General features: G+C 43.5%; 1 protein-coding gene across 1 annotated transcript in view; it reads right to left on the bottom strand.

The window, feature by feature from the left end:
- LOC129640273 (dedicator of cytokinesis protein 11-like) overlaps nucleotides 1-18,562 on the bottom strand; it is a 198,933-nt gene extending 180,371 nt beyond the window's left edge. The window contains exon 1 of the mRNA XM_055565487.1: nucleotides 18,436-18,562. The gene's annotated coding sequence lies outside the window, so the exon portion shown is untranslated. The remainder of the gene's footprint in view (nucleotides 1-18,435) is intronic.
- Nucleotides 18,563-19,848: the final 1,286 nt, after the last annotated feature.

Raw genomic sequence — 19,848 nt, 5'->3', positions numbered from 1 at the left:
TGGAAGAAAAGGACAGATTCTTAGAAAAGTTCAATCTTCCATGACTGAACCAGGAAGAAAGAGAAATTATGAACAGCCCAATTACCAGCACTGAAATTGAAAGTGCGATCAAAAATCTCCCAAAAAACAAAAGCCTAGGACCTGATGGCTTCACAGGAGAACTCTATCAAACATTTAGAGAAGAGCTAATGCCTATCTTTCTAAAACTCTTTCAAAAAATTGCAGAGAAAGGAACACTTCCAAACTCATTCTATGAGGCTACCATCACCCTGATACCAAAATCAGACAAAGACAACACCAAAAAAGAAAACTACAGGCCAATAACACTGATGAACATAGATTCAAAAATCCTCAACAAAATTTTAGCAAACAGAATTCAATAACACATTAAAAAGCTCATACATCATGATCAAGTTGGGTTTATTCCAGGGATGCAAGGATTCATCAATATAGGCAAATCAATCAATGTGATACGCCATATTAACCAATGGAAAGATAGAAACCGTATAATCTCAATAGATGCAGAAAAAGCCTTTGACAAAATTCAGCACCCTTTTATGATTAAAACTCTTCCAAAAAATGGGCATAGAACGAACCTACCTCAACATAGTAAAGGTCATATATGATAAAAGTATAGTAAACACTATTCTCAATGGTGAAAAACTGAAAACATTCCCCTGAAGCTCAGGAACAAGACAAGGGGGTCCACTTTCACCACTATTCAACACAGTTTTGGAAGTCCTAGCCACAGCAATCAGAGAAGAAAAAGAAATAAAAGGAATCCAGATGGAAAAGAAGAAATAAAGCTCTCACTGTTTGCAGATGACATGATAATGTACATAGAAAACCCAAAAGATACTATCAGAAAACTAATAGACCTAATCAGTGAATTTAGCAAAGTTGCAGGATACAAATTCAATACTCAGAAATCACTTGCATTTCTATATACTAACAACAAAAAATCATAAATAGAAATTAAGGAATCAATCCCATTCACCATTGCAACAGAACGAATTAAATATCTAGGAATAAACTACCTAAGGAAGCAAAAGAACTGTACAAAGAAAATTATAAGACACTGCTGAAAGAAATCAAAGACGATATAAACAGATGGAAGGATATTCCATGTTCCCGGGAAGGAGGAATCAATATTGTGAAAATGACTATACTACCAAATGCAATCTATAGATTCAGTGTGATCCCTATCAAATGACCAATGGAACTTTTCACAGAACTAGAACAAAATATTGCACCATTCGTATGGAAACACATAACGACACTAAATAGCAAAAGCAATACAGACAAAGAACAGAACTGGAGGCATCAACTTTCCTGATTTCAAATTATACTACAAAGCTGCAGTGATCGAGACAGTATGTTACTGGTAGAAAAACAGAAATATAGACCTATGGAACAAGATAGAAATCCCAGAAATAAACCCATGCACCTATGGGTACCTTATTTCTGACAAAGGAGGCAAGAATATACAATGGCAGAGACAGCCTCTTCAATGAATGGTGCTGGGAAAACTGAACAGCTACATGTAAAAGAATGAAATTAGAACACTTCTTAACAGCACACACAAAGATAAACTCAAAATGGATTAAAGACCTAAATGTAAGACCAGAAACTATAAAACTCTTAGCCGAAAACATAGGCAGAACACTCGATGACATAAATCACAGCCAGATCCTCTATGACCCACCTCCTAGAGTAATGGAAATAAAAACAAAAGTAAACAAGTGGGACCTGATTAAACTTAAAAGCCTTTGCACAGCAAAGGGTACTATGAGCAAAGTGAAAAGACAACCTTCAGAATGGGAGAAAATAATAGCAAATGAAACAACAGACACAGGATTAATGTCCAAAATATACAAGTAGTGCATACAACTCAATACCAGAAAAATAAACAACCCAATCAAAACATGGGGAAAAGAGAAAAACAGACATTTCTCCAAAGAAGACATACAGATGGCTAACAAACACATGAAAAGATACTCAACATTGCTCATTATTAGAGAAATGCAATCAAAACTACAATGAGGTATCACCTCATACTGGTCAGAATGGCCATCATCAAAAAGTCTACAAACAGTGAATGCTGGAGAGCATGTGGAGAAAAGGGAATGCTCTTGCACTGTTGGCAGGAATGTAAATTGATACAGCCACTATGGCTGACGGTATGGAGATTCCTTTAAAACTAGGAATAAAACTGCCATATGACCCAGCAGTCCCACTCCTAGGCATATACACTGAGGAAACCAAAACTGAAAAAGATGCATGTATCCCATTGTCCACTGCAGCACTCTTTACAATAGCTAGAACATGGAAGCAACCTAGATGTCCATCGACAGATGAATGGATAAAGAAGTTGTCATACATATACACAATGGAATATTACTCAGCCATAAAAAGGAACACATTTGAGTCAGCTCTGATGAGGTGGATGAACCTAGACCCTATTACACAGAGTGAAGTAAGTCAGAAAGAGGAAGAGAAATATCGTATACTGACACATATATACAGAATCTAGAAAAATGATACTGAAAAATTTATTTGCAGGGCAGCATGGAGAAACAGACATGGAGAATAGACTGATGGATGTGGGAGGAGGGGAGGATAGGGTGAGATGTATGAGAGTAACACGGAAACTTACATTACCATATGTAGATAGCCAACAGGAATTTGCTGTTGTCTCAGGAAACTCAAACAGGGGCTCTGTATCAACCTAGAGGGGTGGGATGTGGCGGGAGATGGGAGGGAGTTTCTAAAGAGAGGGGATATATGTATACCTATGGCTGATTCATGTTGAAGTTTGATAGAAAAGGATACAAATCTGTAAAGTTGCTGCTGCTGCTAGGTCGCTTCAGTCATGTCCGACTCTGTGCGACCCCATAGACGGCAGCCCACCAAGCTCCCCCGTCCCTGGGATTCTCCAGGCAAGAACACTGGAGTGGGTTGCCCTTTCCTTCTCCAATGCATGAAAGTGAAAAGTGAAAGTGAAGTCGCTCAGTCGTCTCCGACACTTAGCAACCACATGGACTGCAGCCTACCAGGCTCCTCCATCCGTGGGATTTTCCAGGCAAGAGTATTAGAGTGGGGTGCCATTGCCTTCTCCGTCTGTAAAGCAATTATCCTTTAATTAAAAAAAAATTAGAATGAGATCTAAAAAAAAAAAAAAAGAACAATATTCAACTTGTAACAGATTTATTGGTAACGATGATAGACAGAATCCCGGAAAGGTGCTCCATCTTTCTGGCTACTGTTTTAAAAGAATGGGGTAATGTTTAGAAGCATGGACTCTTATGATAATTGGCAAGATCAGAATCCTGATCTGCTACCAACTAGCTATATGACATTAAGCTCCCTGTGAGCTTCACTTCTCTCACTTTGAAATGGGAAAAATAGAGACTTCCCTGGCGGTCCATTGGTTAAGACTCTGCACTGGCATCGGGAGGGGCCTAGGTTCAAACCCTAGTCAAGCAACTAGATCCCACATGCTGCAACTAAGAGTTGGCATGCCACAGTGAAAAGATCCCGCATCCAGAGAAGATCAAAGATCCTGAGTGCTGCAACTAAGACCCATGGAGCTACATAAGTAAAAAAAAAATTTAATGGGAAAAATAACAGCATCTATACCACAAAGCTAGTGTGAGAATTAAAGGTCAGTTCTCATTTGTACTTTTAAGTTGATTGGGGTTTAATTTACATACAACAAGATTTACCTATTTTAAATTTATCATTCAATTATTTTTAGTAAATTTACGGAGTTGTCCATTTATTACAATCTAGTCATTCACATCATCTCTAAAAGATCCGTGGTGCCCATCTGCACTCCCCTTTTCTACCTCCAGTCCACAATAAAAAATGAGCTAATATTTCTAAATCACTTAGGATAGCGCCTGTCATCTACCAAGAGATGTATGTTACATAAATAAGAAATGTCTGAACAGGAGGAAGAAATACAGTGCAAAGCATGAAACCAAATGTCTTATTTGCTGCTAAGTCACTTCAGTCATGTCCGACTCTGTGTGAACCCATGGACGGCAACCCACCAGGCTCCCCTGTCCCTAGGATTCTCCAGGCAAGAACACTGGAGCGGGTTGCCATTTCCTTCTCCAGTGCATGAAAGTGAAAAGTGAAAGTGAAGTCGCTCAGTCATGTCCGACCCTCAGCGACTCCATGGACTGCAGCCTACCAGGCTCCTCCATCCATGGGATTTTCCAGGCAAGAGTACTGGAGTGGGGTGCCATTGCCTTCTCTGCTCTTATTTACTGGCATAATAAAAAATAAATTTGGGTTGCATTTTAATCAGAACAAACTTAATACTGCATATAAAGATACTGCAGCTTATTTCTGACTAGTATCTAATTTAGTTTTCCCTTATATGCCTCTTTGAAAGCACAGTCCTGGTTTGCATAGTAAATCTGGAGGCCTGAGCAATTAACTGAATTACTTTGAGAAGGGGAAAGAAAAGGAAAAAAAAAAAAATCTGTGTAACGCAGATGAAAAGCCAGCAAGAGTTTTCACTTTTGACTTCTCCTGCTACTGTTACGTCACATTATGGTTATATGGGCTCCCCTGGTAGCTCAGCCAGGAAAAAGTCCTCCTGCAATGCGGGAAACCTGGGTTCAATCCCTCAGTTGGGAAGATCCCCTGGAGGAGGAAATGGCAACCCACTCCAGCGTTCTTGCCTGGAGAATCCCAGGGACAGAGGAGCCTGTTGGGCTACAGTCCATGAGGTCCCAAAGAGTCAGACACGCCTGAGCAACTAAGCAAAGCACATAGTTATACAGTGTTTATTCAAAGCTCTCTAATATCCATTATCTCATTTTACACCTTCAACAACCCTGCAAGATAAACTGCTTTCAATGTCTTCTTCTTCTGTTTTTTAATCCTAGCAATGATGATTTGTACTGAGAGGCAAGCATCTGAGTAAAACCAATAAGCACTCTGACAAGGGAAGCCAGCCAGCCAGCCTGCCTGGACATCTTCTGGCTTCACAAGACACCTATTTTCAACGGGTATTTGGATAAACGGACTCAATCATAATTTGGGCCAGAAATGACTGGATATTTTCATAAAAGTATGAAAAAACCCTGTTTTTAAACACAAAAATAACAGAGGAGAATAAGGAACAAATTATTAACAGTCCAACTGTATCATTTTAAGGATGAGTCTCAATGATTTCTTGAGGTCACACTAGGTCTGCCACTCATGTTTCCTGACTGCTCACTGGGGGCTTTTCTATTGTACTAAGCTTCATCTGTCTAGTTAATTTTTGCATACTTTCTTTGCAATGATACTGACTAAATTCTAACTTTTCATTTTTACCTTGAAACACTGAGTGAAAAATGATATGGTATCTAATATTGTTAGGGAAACTTCCATAGCAGTATTTCCTTCAAGAAGTGCCTGATGGAAAATGTTTGCTTCAGTTGTTGTAGAATCTGAGATTAAAAAAAAAAAAAGGAAATTAAAACTGTGTGACACAGGGATTCACATAACAGTTTTGAATGATTTTCTCTCCCAAGGACTCAGAGAGACAAGCAAAAAGACACCAGGCTCTCAGTACCTGCAGACTTAATGAGTTTTGCTGTATTTACTCCTTAATCAAATACCATCTGGGTTAATCAATTCTGAAATATTTTACTTCAGCTCTGTATCAACAGCTCTGTAACAAATAAATAGGTGCCAACTTCTTTGTACACAAGATGTGAGTGATGATCTAGGTATGCACCTAAGAAATAACATGGGAGGCATTTTAGGCTGTGTTCTAATTATATGGGCAAAAATGAGAAATCATAGAAAAGCAGCTATGTTATGTACAGGGGTTCCCTATGGCCTGATGTTTTCAATGATGCCAATGGTGTGAGGCTTGTTTCTAAATCAGAAGGAAAACAAAGCATCTGGGCCAACTGAAAGACACAGCTTCAATACATTGTTATAAGAGACAAAGAGCAAAGCTGAAGGCTGTACCACTCCCATTTTTTTTTTTTTGAATGGTCCTGAGTCTAGTAGCTCAGCATCCATCTGCTCAAGACATTTGTGTTTATGATTAGTCCTCATGGCAGAGCCAGTTCTGCTTGCTTCCTCTTATGCAACCTCTAAAGGACTGTCTGGTAATGAACACTGACTCACTCTTTGACTTTTTATTAAGATTTGCTTTCAGAGAATAGCTTTCATGTATATAAACCTCTAGCTTCCTATTGAACTTGTCAAAATTTCAACCTGTGTGAAATATGTCTTTGTCAAAATAGTATTTACAGTGCTCTGACCTCTGCAGACAGCTGAGCATGGGCAATCCCTTAATAATCACTGAATGAAAAATAGTCATTCTAAACAAATATATATACGATTTTATTCAGATTCATTATTTTCATTAAGTATAGATAAAAGATATTGAATGTAAAATCACATAAGTATAATAGTTCAATGAGAAAATTAATCTCCTTCGTATTAAACTAAGAACTCACTATTAACTAAAACTGCCAGAAACAATCCATGCATATTTGATCTTATATTCACATACGAGGAAATGACTGTACAGAAACAGAGATATGCAAATGTATCGATGTATGTAAAATGTCTCCAGCTGTACTGGTGATTTGGGTCAAATAGTATTAATGTCTCTTTCAAATGAGTACCCTACCTACATTTTGCACTTACTGTGATTAAGTGTAAATAAACTTTCCAGGCTATTAAGATGCTGAAGCCCGGCCTGCAGTATTCCTGATCTGTTTCAATGAGCTGGCATGGTTTGCGATTTTCAGGCTACTCCAAAGTGTTTTGACAGCCTGGCATTATGCACCCTAAAATAAAGGTTAAAGTTAGGAAATGAAGTACTCTAATACTGTATCTCAATGTTAGATTTTTTTAACTAATAAATGACTAGATTTCCACATAAACACTGTGCTACGCTCAGTAGCCTACCAACTATTATTTGGCTTAAATGAGACATCACTGGAAACTGTATGATGCTTACTATGTATTTAAAATAGCTTATACTACAAGAATACAAGTAAGGAATTTAGAGAAATTTCTTACTTTCCTTCCTCTCTTCAAAAATATCAGAGTAGAGTGGACAATACTCCAATAATTTTCTGTCTTTTTCTCAGGAGATAGGAAAGGCAAGAGTCAGAGAAAACGGTGAGAGGGATACTCAGAGCTCACGGGAGGCGGGGGTGGGTGGGTTGGGGGGCTGGGGGCGGTAGGGGGTTGGGGGGTGGTTTCCTGAAGTTAGATGTTTAAGAATGAGGCCTATCTAATCTGTCTCTGGGCCAGAGTTAAACTTGGATCAGAACCTTTTTACTCTATAAACATATCTATTTCCTCATTTTTATTTTGTTCTCCTTGAATTTTAGGGTTTACTTAAAAAAATAACAACTTGGTAATACAGGGACTGAGGAAAAAGCCTTTGTCCATCCTCTACTAAACACAGAGGGCAGGTCAGCACAATCTTAGTGATTAAGATTGATGGTGGTAGTTACCATAGCAGTTCCCAACCAGTTCCCAGTGCTGGGGAGACAGTAGAAATTGTCATCTGAATTATTAGGATGTTCCAGAGACTCAGCAATAAACCCCATCCAAACTGCCTCTTTAGTTTTTCCAAGTGCTATGAAACTTATTTTAAAAAATAAAAGACGTCTATTTAAGTTCCTTTAATGACTAACTCTACCTTGGAAACATATCTTATCAAAATAAGCAAGTCATCTTTTCCTTAGGGTCACACAAATGTTTCCTTAAGTATTCATTTCACTAAGACTTACACAGCAAAAACAAGGAAGAAATAATATATAATATATATCTCAATTGCTCTTGGCAATTTCTGTTTACATTAGTAACTGAAGTGGGTATCGATAGGTTGTAAACAAAAGTACAGACCTGACAACTGTCCTCACTTGATGATTTCCTGCCTTCCCCTGGATCTAGCCCTTTCTCACGAGCTTCAGTAGAGACAAGCATCTGTTCTAGGATTAGACTGGAAACTGTGCACATCAGTCTAACCATTACCTTTTGGAAAACTTTTAAAAATGTATCACTTCCCATCAGGTTAATTTCAACTTTGAGTTGAGAAGCATTCAATAAATCATGGGTACCTTAAGGCTAACTCAACAGGAAGCATCTAGGTTTTGCATGGCATGACTAAGACTGCCCTCTGTTGGAAGAGAAGAAAAAAAGAGGAAATTGCACTGCTATGGGAATTTCCTTGCTATGATTCTTTTCCCCATGTATCTAAAGTGAAACAAACATACTCTAGTAAGAAAAACAGTAGCATGTTAGTGCTATATTACCATACTTTGCATTGTAACAAATGATATTTGAAAATTCATGGGTTAGGCTCTTCTATCCATGGAATTCTCCAGGCAGGAATACTGGAGTGGGTTGCCATTTCCTTCTCCAGGGGATCTTCCCGATCCAGAGATTGAACCTGGCTCTCCCGCATTACCTACTGAGCCACCAGCAAAGATCTAGCATGGGTCGCAACAGTAATCAGTTACAGAATTGCCAGTCTCCCGAGAGCCTCCGAATCTAGCAATGGACCACTAAGCACTGTTGCCTAAACGGAGGGGTGACAGGGAGGAAAGAGTGCATGGCTTTTGACTTTACATCCAACTTGCTAACACCATGGGTATTTGCGGTTTTCAATGATTATAAAATACTGACTGTCAGGAAGAAAGATGCTAAAACTGGGTCAAATTACTTTGTTTCAAAAATAAAGCAGGGGGTAAGTTCCAACTCCCTCCACCCCCACCACCTTTTGTGACGCACTTCAGCTCAGCGGGGCTTTCCCAGAATTCACTGCGTTTCTGGTCTCTCCAGTCTCCAGTCCGGCACAGGGTGGCTTGAAGGCGCCATCTTCTCTCCCACACGCCTTCGCTCTTCTCGGCAAAAGGAGGCTGGTGTCTCCTTCCAGCCCCCCAACTGTGCCGTTCTGTCCACCCCGAGCCATCTTCGATCCATCCTCTTGCCTGCCCAATCGCCCACCCAGTGCCTGGAAGCCACTTCACAGGTCTGTAGAAGAGTTTAAACTGTCATCCCATCCACGGCCCTTTTTTGTCGGTGCGTGTCTCCACTGTTTCCCAATCCCAGTCAGGGAATCAAGATGGAGGTGGGGGACGGGGGTGAAGAGGACTGGGAAAGTGGGCAGAGCTCTTCCAAAGGAGATAAAACACAGATTAGCCTCTGTGATGTAGCTTCTGAAGATTTTACAAAAACCTGGCTAACATTAAAAGAGCTCCATGACGGAGAGCCACTCCGACTTCAGGGGTAAGTAACCAGTTTGAGGAAAGAGCAATTGTCAGACGAGAGCTGGACAGGCTCCATGTCCAGAATTAAAGAGTTGACGGAGCAAGGGACAGACCTGAATGACGCTACCCATGACCTGCAAGGTCAATTAAACGCTGAAGTATGCGATGGCTCTACAGTAAATGAAATGTACAGAAATACGCTACAGCAAGAATTTTATGATATCCAGCTACAAAATCTGAAATTTACTGGTGAGCTCACAGCAGAAAGGAATAAACTAAGAGAAGAAAACAAGCAGCTTTCGGCTAGGCTCAAGAGGAAACAGCCACAGTCTCGCTGTTCTGCTTCTGATAGTGACGATGACTCCGTCCCTGGGTCTCAAAAGCGCGAGTCAGTTATTTCAATCGCGGACCCTCTGCCCGGACCTGAGAGGCATGTGGCTCTCAAAATGAAAACACAAACGAAAACCAAACAGATGAAAGCTCGAGGGAAAAAGAAACAGCCACACAGTTCCGAGCTTCAGGTTCCATTGTACAGTCAGGACGTCTTTGAGGTGCCAGAGAGCCCTCACGAGATCTCCTCTAACAGCACTAAGACTATCACAATAAGCAGTGGCAGTCAGAAGTCATCTAGCACTGTTCCTTCAGCGTCTACACTCGGCCCTCAGACAGTGTTTGGATTTCAAGATGACTCCAGCCTTCCTGATGCCAGGCTTGGCCATCCACAAAGAAGATACATTTTCACACAGAGGACTGAGATTGATTTCCCTTGGAGCCTTTCCATTATTTCTCCAGAAGAAGAGCTACCCGCTGAAATATTATCTGAAACTTCAGAGGAAAGTATGATTGGTTACACCAAAAGCATATTTTCTCCTATTACACAGAGAGACGAAAACCCCACTTTACATCTATTTCCTTTAGACTATACTTCAAGCTCTAATGTGCAAAGACCATCATTTGGTGTTTTTCGCGTTTCAATGAGAGAGAGCAGTAGCCAGACACCTTGCAGAGAACAGTCCACAGCAAGGAAGGATACGAATGGAGCTACAGGTGCAGCCCGTGATGTTGATAAGCCACAAGATGAGACTCGGGCTTGCACTCAGGGTCTTCAATAAAGAGAAAAGTCAAGATACAGTGAGAAAAAGGGGGGATGTAGCTATCGCTCCGTCTGTCTCTTAAGGAGACTACTTTTCTGGTCCAAGAGGACAGTCTTCCTATCAATTCAGACTATTTAACATTTGTATTCAGACTATGTAACTGATAATTCCTGACTTTGATTCTACTTCCCAGAACATAATATACAGGCAATAAAATGTTGAGCAAATGACTAAGAGTTTGAAATAGTGACTTATTGCCAGTTAATAAAATTCAGCTACAAAGAGAGAGACTTAGTTTTCAGAATCCCTCTACTTCTATATAAAAGTGTAGAGATGATCATCTTTTTGTTGAAATTAAGCTGCTAGTGTCTGTGAGTCCGTGTGTGCCATGCTGAGTTGGTTTAGTTGTGTCCTAGTTTTTGCAACACTGTGGACTGTAGCCTGCCAGGCGCCTCTGTCCCTGGGATTCTCTAGAAGAATATGGCAGTGGGTTGTCATGCCCTCCTCCTGGGGATCTTCCCATCCATGGAGTCTCTTAGACTCTTGTACTGGCAGGTAAGTTCTTTATTACTGGTGCCACCTGGGAAGCCCTTATGAGTCAATAAGAAGGCATATATTAAAAAAAAAAAAAAAAAAAAAAGAAAGCCAAGAGAACACCTAAAAGGCCTGGACTGTAAGAGTTCAACCCTGTAATACTTGTGAAATACTTACTTGGCTTGACAAGGTAAAAACAATACTTACACTGAGAAAGATTCAGAAGCAGATATTTTTCAGAATAAAGTGAGCATGACTTTCCAGATACCATACAGCATGACTTAAATTACAAAAGAGAAGATGTGACACAGGCTGTATACTAGTTATGAAAATTTGCTTTTAAAAATCAAAAAGCAAGAGCATAAGAAGGAAAAACCTCATTAACAAAGACCAACTATTTAGCAAGCAAGGGCAACATTTACAAGAGCAGGAGACCTTTTCAGGAAACAAAGCAGTTATGGTTTTATCCGTAACAAAAAGCAGCCAGTTGCTTGTCACTGGTTATCACAGTGTGTGTGTGCATGTGTGTGTGTGTGTGTGTGTGCATGTGTTTGCACGTGTGTACGTGTGCAAGTGTGTGCACATGTATAGTGAATGGAGGAGGGGAGAACTAGTCAGCAATGCATGTCCCTCTGCTTCCTTTCCTCTGTCCTCCCCCTACCACCCTCCTTACTTTCCCTGGGCCGTGGTGGTATTCAACTCCTTTTCTCTTTACTTTTTTTTTTTTTTCATGTGTCCTTGGGCGTGTAGAAAAAACAAAGTTATTGAGTGAATTCATGTGCCATAAAACTCACCCTTTAAAATAGAGTACAATACATTAGTTTCTATGGTATATTTAAAAACTTGTAAAACCATCACCACAGTTTTAGAATATCTTCATCACCCTTTAAAAAAAGCCCATACATAATAGCAGTCACTTTCAACATTCCCCCACTTTTTAGCTTGTGGGGAGACAAAAACAGTAAGTTGTGGTTGTGGGTGTTAATTTGATTCAACCTCTCTTGGAATGAAGTACCACCAGGGTTGAATATTATCTCCCTTTACATATTTCTTTCCCAAAACATGGAAGCTTATAACATAGCATCAGTAATCTTTGCCTTTTACTCTAAATCATAGGTTGTAGTTGCTTAAAACTGTTTCATTAATGTACTTTAGAATTCATATCTAGCTTTTGATGTGTTTCAATCTCTCTGGCAAGTTAACTATCAACTTATTTTATGTTTTTATATCCTGCATTATTATAAAAATACTTAAAATAATATTTACTAAAAACAAAATGGAAAAGAAGTAAAATTTACTATATTATGATTTGACTTTTGCTGAAATAATACATTCTAAGTACTTGATTCTAGTTATTTAAAACTTTTATTAATTTACTTTAGAATTAGTTATTCATATGTAACATTTGATGTGTTTCAATCACTGGCAAGTTAACTGTCAACTTATTTTATGATTTTATATCCTGCATTAGAAAAAAATGTTTAATATTTACTAAAAACTAAATAGAAAATAAGTAACATTTAACTACTGTATTGTGCTGATCAAAACCCAGGTGCTTCTATGTTCTTCATTGCTATTTGTTTTTTTTTTTTTTAAGTACTTATTTATTATTTGGCTTCATGGGGGTCTTAGGTGCAGAATGTGAGATCTGTTTCCCTGTCCAGAGATTGAACCCAGGACCTCTGCATTGCCAGTGCAGAGTCTTAGCCACAGGGACGTTCCCAGGGATTTTGTTTGTTTGTTTTGTTTGGGGGGTGGTGTTTGTGTGTGTGTGTGTGTGTGTGTGTGTGTTTGTTTTTGTTTTAGCAAAAGTAGGAAAAAGAAAGGGGAAGAAATTGTGTAAACAAGTGTGGTACTGGGAATGAGTTAACCTTCTGATTGTACTTCCAGAGGACATGCAGTTTACAAAAACCCTTTGCTTGTATTCTATCATATATAGTAAAGAGGAAATGGTAAATTGTAAATAATACAATTATACATCAAGGTAAAGAGAACAGAGTCTGGAAAAGAACCTGACACCATACAAAACTGGATAATGGTCCTGTGAAGATAGCAACAGCATTCCTTACTCTCAAAGAACCCTTCCTGTCTTTTTGTTTGCGTTTGATTTTGTAAATCCTGGGTCAAATAAAAGCTACAATGTTAAATATGACTTTTGGTTATTGATATTTTCTTCTGTTTACCTTAGTCATTTAATGTATTCTATGTTCTGCATGAAAAAATACTTTAGCACTTCTAAAACTATTGCCTGACCATAGAAACTAATTTTTTTGTCTTAAAAAAAAAAATATCCTGTTACTAAACAGAAATTTTGATAACCTTATTTCTTTTGCCAAACCTTTGTATTGAGGGCTGACTTTCAATAGATCGAAGCGAGAGAGCTGCTCTGCTACATGCAAAACCCCAACCCAGAAGCAGGTCATCTAGGAATGGTTTAGCACCAGGTTCCCCCAGGTTCCCCACAATTGAGTGGTGCAGTGTTGGGTGAGGGGGCTGCTGCCTTTCTGGTCGTGCCTGTGTTCCAGGATGAAGATTTCTCTGTATTGGACTCGGTCCCAACACGTGGAGGGACATGCCACGCCATGCCCCAAAGGACCTGGGCAGCGGCCCCATGGTGGGGACGGTGGGCGACTGGCTATCTGAGGCCAACCGAGGCTCCCATGGCATGGCCAGAAACTAATTTTTAAATAAAATTATTTCAAAGCTCAAACTGTATGATGGAAATAAATCTATTTTAAGTTAAAATATAGTAATAGTCTAAGGTCAAAGTCTACCAGCTACTGTCCCCATGCCCAACAAAAATCAGTGAGAGAGGAATGCTAAAACTTAAATCCTAGACACCTCCCTTCCCAGATCTAGCCTATGTAGTTTGCCCATTCCACCGATTAGCCATGCGGTCACTCAGATGCAGTCAATCATAAAGGAAGTCAATCATGAATAGTCACTGCAAGGACTGATGCTAAACCTCAAACTCCAGTACTTTGGCCACCTAATGCAAAAAACTGACTCATTGGAAAAGACCCTGATGCTGGGCAAGGTTGAAGGCAGGAGTAGAAGGGGACATCAGGGGATGAGGTGGTTGGATGGCATCACCGACTCAATGGACATGAGTGTGAGCAAGCTCCAGGAGATGATGATTGACAGGGAAGCCTGGCTTGCTGCAGTCCCTTGGGTGGCAAAGAGTCAGACATAACTGAGCGACTGAACAACAACACTTAGTTGGGAAACCACCTCTCAGATCTACTCTTCCCCCATCCTCACCTCCAGTGTTCTCTTCAGGTCCTTATCACCTCGCTCTTATAGGTCACGTCTGTGTGTGTGTGCTGTGTGCTAACTCGCTTCAGTCGTGTCTGACTCTGCAACTCACTGGATTGCAGCCTGCCAGGCTTCTCTGTCCATGTGGATTCTCAGGCAAGAGTACTACAGTGGATAGCCATGCACTCCTTCAGGGGATCTTTCTGACTCAGGGATTGAACCCTCTTCTCCTGGGTCTCTTGCTTTGGCAGGCAGGTTCTTTACCACTAGTGACACCTGGAAAGCACTTGAGTACCCATAGCACTTGACAGATTTCCTCTACTGTAGCAAATAATAATGGAGAAGGCAATGGCACCCCACTCCAGTACTCTTGCCTGGAAAATCCCATGGATGGAGGAGCCTGGTAGGCTGGAGTCCATGGGGTCACTAAGAGTCAGACACGACTGAGTGACTTCACTTTCACTTTTCACTTTCGTGCATTGGAGGAGGAAATGGCAACTCACTCCTGTGTTTTTGCCTGGAGAATCCCAGGGATGGGGGAGCCTGGTGGGCTGCTGTCTATGGGGTTGCACAGATTCGGACACGACTGAAGTGACTTAGCAGCAGCAGCAAATGATAAAGAGGTTTGTGGCCATGTCCATTTCTCCCACTGGATTTAGGTTTCTCTAGGCCAGAGACTGTTCAGGGTGATTCCAGGATTTCCACTAGAAGAAGCTTAGGGCCAGCAGTCTGATTGGAAGGGACAACAACCAGGGGCTTCTGGGTTTATTTGTGATGTCTGGAGGGAATACACCATGTGGCACCACAGAGAATATAAAGATGGATGTAGCCTGATCGGTCTGGATTTAATTGACTCACAGGTTCTTTGCTCTTCAGCAAGTGCTTTTCTTCTAGAAATTTTGTGGGGTGCACTCAAGGTAGTGCTGTTAACACAAGAGGCCTGTGATGGGATCCTCTGAATTTAACCTAAGGCAGAGTAGCAAGGTTCTGAGTGAGTTTCCATCAATGTCCTGAAACCAACTGACTTCTACATCTTCCCACTTCTAGCGCAAGATCCCATTCTAATTTCGAATGAATACGATCAATGCTGTCTCTAATAATAAGGCTTAACTCAAAGCTTGTGCTGTCTCTCGTTCAGTCACAGGAGTTGGCAGAAGCATGCATATGTTGGGAAAAGTCAAGGAAATCACGGGTCATACGTGAGTCATCCATCTCCTTCCTTTACATCTTAACCATCAACCTCTTTCAGTGCTTTTCTTGCAACACCTCTCTTAATTATCCTGATCATACTCATGTGCTCTGCTGTGTCTCGTGAGGCAGGCAGACATACAGCAGTTAGGCCCGAGCCTGGACAGAAGGCATGCATGACCTATCTTTCCAGGGGCCACCTCCAATCCTAGATTCCTGGGGAGCTTTGCAGTCTGGTGAGCCCCCCCTCCCTCCAGCCCCACACTCATCAAGTCTCCCTGTTGACTACTCTTCCAGTGTGATTTCCCTCCCTCTGCACCCCAACTCAGCCTCAAGGGCAAATAAAGCCCTTCTGCCTTGACTGGTTTGGCCAATACACCCTCCTGCCAAGCCGGACTCCTCGTTGAGCCCACAGGGGCACCACCACCATTACTTCTGGGCCTGTGCTCCTGCTCGCCTCCCAAACTGGGAATAACTTCTCCTCTACCAACTCAAATGTCACCCACCCTAAAAGTCTAGCTCAAATTTCAGTTCTTCCTCACAATTCCCAGCCCTCAGTTTCCCCTCTTCTGAATGCCTGTGGTACTTATTGTTTGGACTACACAGTCTGGCAGTCATAAAGCAAGTCTCCAATACATGATCATTCACTTTTTACCAATGGCCTGTACATACTTGCGTGAATGCCCACCAGTCCTGCCCTGCAGCACTGGGAGAGGCCCAGCTCCCCTCCCAGCCAAGGACTCTCCTCATTTCTGCAGAGAGAGGCAATGAATGCAGTGGTTAGGGGCATGGTCTCTGGAAGCCACTGCTGGGGTCAGCAGCCTAGCTCCCTCCTGCAGTCTAGCACCTACGAGACTCTGGGCAAGCCTCTGGGCCTTGCCGTGCCTGTTTCCTCCTATACAAAACAAGAATGGTAACAGCACCAACAGGAGAGGTTCTGTGGAAAGATGAAATAGGTCAAGTGGAAAACTTAGAATGCTGCCCGGCATAGACTAAACACTATAGAAATGCTAGTTGTTACTAAGAATGCCACAATGTAGACTTACCAATCTACACAGACTAAAACTAAGCTGGTAACCTAATCATTTTTATAAACGCTCAAATGATTAGAGCTGGAGGAGCCCTTAAAACTTATGGAGTTCAACCTCCTTTCACAGAGAACACTGTTGCACGAGAGAGAGAAATGACCAGTCCTGAAGTCCCACAGCTGGGTAAGGTCAGACCATTATAATAGTCAAGTCCCCTGTTTTGTTTTGCTCCCCGCCCCCCCGCCACCATATCTTAATGCAATTGAATCAATATTTCCAATGGGAAAAAGTTTCTGTATTTCTGAGTAACCAAGTCGCCAATGAACCTCTGTGACAAAACTGATTAGTTGGGGATTGCCAGTATCAGCTAGAGTCAGCTGTTTGTTGTTCCAGGTGTGAGGTGTGTGGGAGAGGGAGTCTGGAGGAGGGAGGGGACTGGAGTGGCACGGTGAAAATCAGGAGACTAAGGAGATGGGTGGCTTCCCTGCGGGCTCAGCAGCAAAGAACCCACCTGCAATACAATGCAATGCAGGAGATGCGGGTTTGATCCCTGGGTCGGGAAGATCCCCTGGAGAAGGATATGGCAACCCACTCCAATATTCTTGCCTGGGAAATTCCCATGGTCAGAGGGGCCTGGAGGGCTACAGTCCACGGGGTCGGAAAAGAGTCGGACGTGACTGAGTAACTCAATGACAACAACCGAGGGGATGGGTGACCCCCCTCCCTTGTCTGCACTGTAGCTGCCCCATGATTATGGAAATCAGATCCCCCCAAGTGAACTAGGAGCATGGGGGGCACAACGATTACACAATATACTCTAAGGCTCTAAGCCAATGCACAACACCTGGCTCAGTACTAAAGAAGGCAGGCAGTTGAATGAATGACTGGCAAACTACAAACTTCCCTCAAGTCTCTCCTCAAATGCTGCCTTTTCAGTGGCAGTCTACGTAGTCCACGCTATTTAGAATGGCAAACCTCTGGACTGCTTTGTTTTTCTCCATAGTACTTACTGCCCTCTAACATACCTTATATTTTACTTCCCCCTCCCCTTACGCTGACTCTACCAATAGCATACCAGCTCCAAAGGGCAAGGACTTGCTCTGTTTTGCTCACCACTGTATTCTCTGCCCCTAGAACACTGCCTGGCACAGGGCACGCAGAGTGGGCATAGGTTTTGTTGACTGAATCAATAGAGGGCATCCAAGTTTCCCAATCAACATTTCAACTGGGGTTTCAAAGCCCAAGGCACTGGCTGAAAAAGCAATAAACAAATTGTGGGTGTTTGTGTCAACGTGACAATAAAACCTATCAACTTTGGAGCTACTATGGTCACCAAAAAAACGTCCAGAAGGTCGCTCAGGCCAAAAGCTGTCCCTCAGGAATTCATTAGTGCCCCCTCCCTCCAAGTTTTCACAGTAACTCTGGTTGATTCATTTACATGGCCACACCAGGTGAGGAGCATATGAGAACTCACATCTGTGCAACTTTTCTGTAAATCGAAAATTATTCCAAAATAAAAAGGTTACTAAAGAAAAAGGCTTCCACGCGGATGGTGCTCCGGATTTCCCATGGATTTCTTGTGTGCCAGAGCAGACCCGTCCTTTGCTACAGGGACTAGGCGCTTCAGAGATTCCCTTCGACTGCCGCCACCTTGCTGGACCCGCCGCGCAAGGAGCCTCGGCGCGTCACCCGCACTCCCGGACCTTGGTCGCCGTCCCCGCAGCCTCCCGGCCCCTCATCCCCGCTCCGGGCCACGGGCGACACTCCCGCCCCTGACCCCGCGAACTCCTTTCGGGCCCCAGGCCTTGGCGCCAGGCTCCTCGGCGCTGCCCTACGGCCAAGGGAAGTGCGGCGACAAGTCGTCGTCCTCCTGCCCCGCCAACCCAGTCGCCCGGGATCCAGGAAACCCCGGTCGGCCCGGGTCCCCCAAACTCCAGCCGGGCGCGGGAGGCGCCTGCCGCCGCGGCCGCGGGATGTCCGGAAGAGGGCCCTCGACCCGGACTCCGCCGCGGCCCTCGGCCCCAGGCGCCCCAGCGGGCCTCTCGGCCGCGATTCCCGCTGCCCCGGCCGGGGGACCTTACTCACCCGCGGGCGCAGCCACGCCGCCGCGGCCGGCAAAGAGCAGCAGCGCCCACAGCCCTCAGAGCCGCGCCGGCCGCTCCATGCAGCCCCTCGCTCGGAGCCCGGCCGGGCTGCAGCCGCCGCAGTCTCCGCCTCTTTCGCTCCCGGTACCACTTCCCGGCTCTGCCTCCCTGGAGGTGGGGGGGCCGGGGCACACGGGAAGGGCCACCCGGCCCACCGGCCGCAGATAACCCCGGGGCCAGCGCCGGCAGAGGGACGGGGCGCCCGCGGCTCCAGCAGCGGCTTCCGAGGCGCGACACCTGGCCCCGCGGCAGCCGAGCCTCCGTCGCGCCCCGGGAGTTCGATCGCCGGCCAGGCAGAGCGGCCCCGGCCTCGTCACGGCCAGGCCCGGGCACCGCCGGGCTCGGTACGAATGGTGTGCAGCCCGGAGGAACCTCGAACGTGTCCAGCCGAGCACCCGGGCAGGGCAGAGCGGCCTCCAGAAGGAGCCTTGACCTGGACTTCTGGAGTCTCAGCTTGCAGTCATTGGCCTCTGAGCCCTTGTTTCCTAAAACTCTGACTCCAGGGTTAGAAATCCCAGGCCTGACTTCACAGGGTGCACTTGGAAGACCAAAGAGGGCACTTGGTGGGAGCGTGCTTTGTGAACGGTCCGGAAGGTATATTTGAAAGCTGGTGATACATAATGCGAAGTTGAACATAGAAAGAAAGAAAAAAGCTAAATGTTAAATATGAGAGACAGTGCCATGCTGGGCTTCCCTGGTGGGTCAGGTGGTAAGAATCCCTCTGGAATGCAGGAGACCCAGGTTCGATCCCTGGGTAGGAAGATCCTCTGGAGGAGGGCATGGCAACCCACGCCAGTATTCTTGCCTGGAGAATCCCATGGACAGAGAAGCCTGGTGGGCTACAATTCATAGGGTCGCAAACAGTCAGGCAGGACTGAGCATCTGAGCACAACAGAGTACCATACTATGTACTTGGATTTTTCAAAACTCACAGCCAACTTTCTATACACTTCTTTTTTTATAGATATATATATTGGGAGATGGAAGGTGAGCTGGAAAAGTACGCACTGAATACGTTGAAAGTGGGTGATTGTGAGGATTAAGGATGATGAGGATGGAGGAAGAACCCTTTAGTTTTCCTGTGGCTGCTGTAACAAATTATCACAAATTTAGTGGCTTTAAACCACCCAGTTTTATGATATTGATATTAGAATTCTGTAGGTCAGAAGTCTCATTGGACTACAGTCAAGCTGTAGGCAGACCTGTGTTCACTTCTGGAGGGTGTGAGGGTGAATCTATTTCCCTGCCTTTCCCAGCTTCTAGAGACTGCTACATTCCTTGACTGCTTCCTGCACCACTCAGACCTCTGCTTCCCTTGTCACATCTCTTTCTCTGACTCTGACCCTCACCCTCC

Source organism: Bubalus kerabau, chromosome X (genome assembly GCF_029407905.1).
Source record: "Bubalus kerabau isolate K-KA32 ecotype Philippines breed swamp buffalo chromosome X, PCC_UOA_SB_1v2, whole genome shotgun sequence".
In the NCBI taxonomy this organism is placed as follows: Eukaryota; Metazoa; Chordata; class Mammalia; order Artiodactyla; family Bovidae; genus Bubalus; species Bubalus kerabau.
This window is presented reverse-complemented; position numbering and strand designations above follow the sequence as displayed.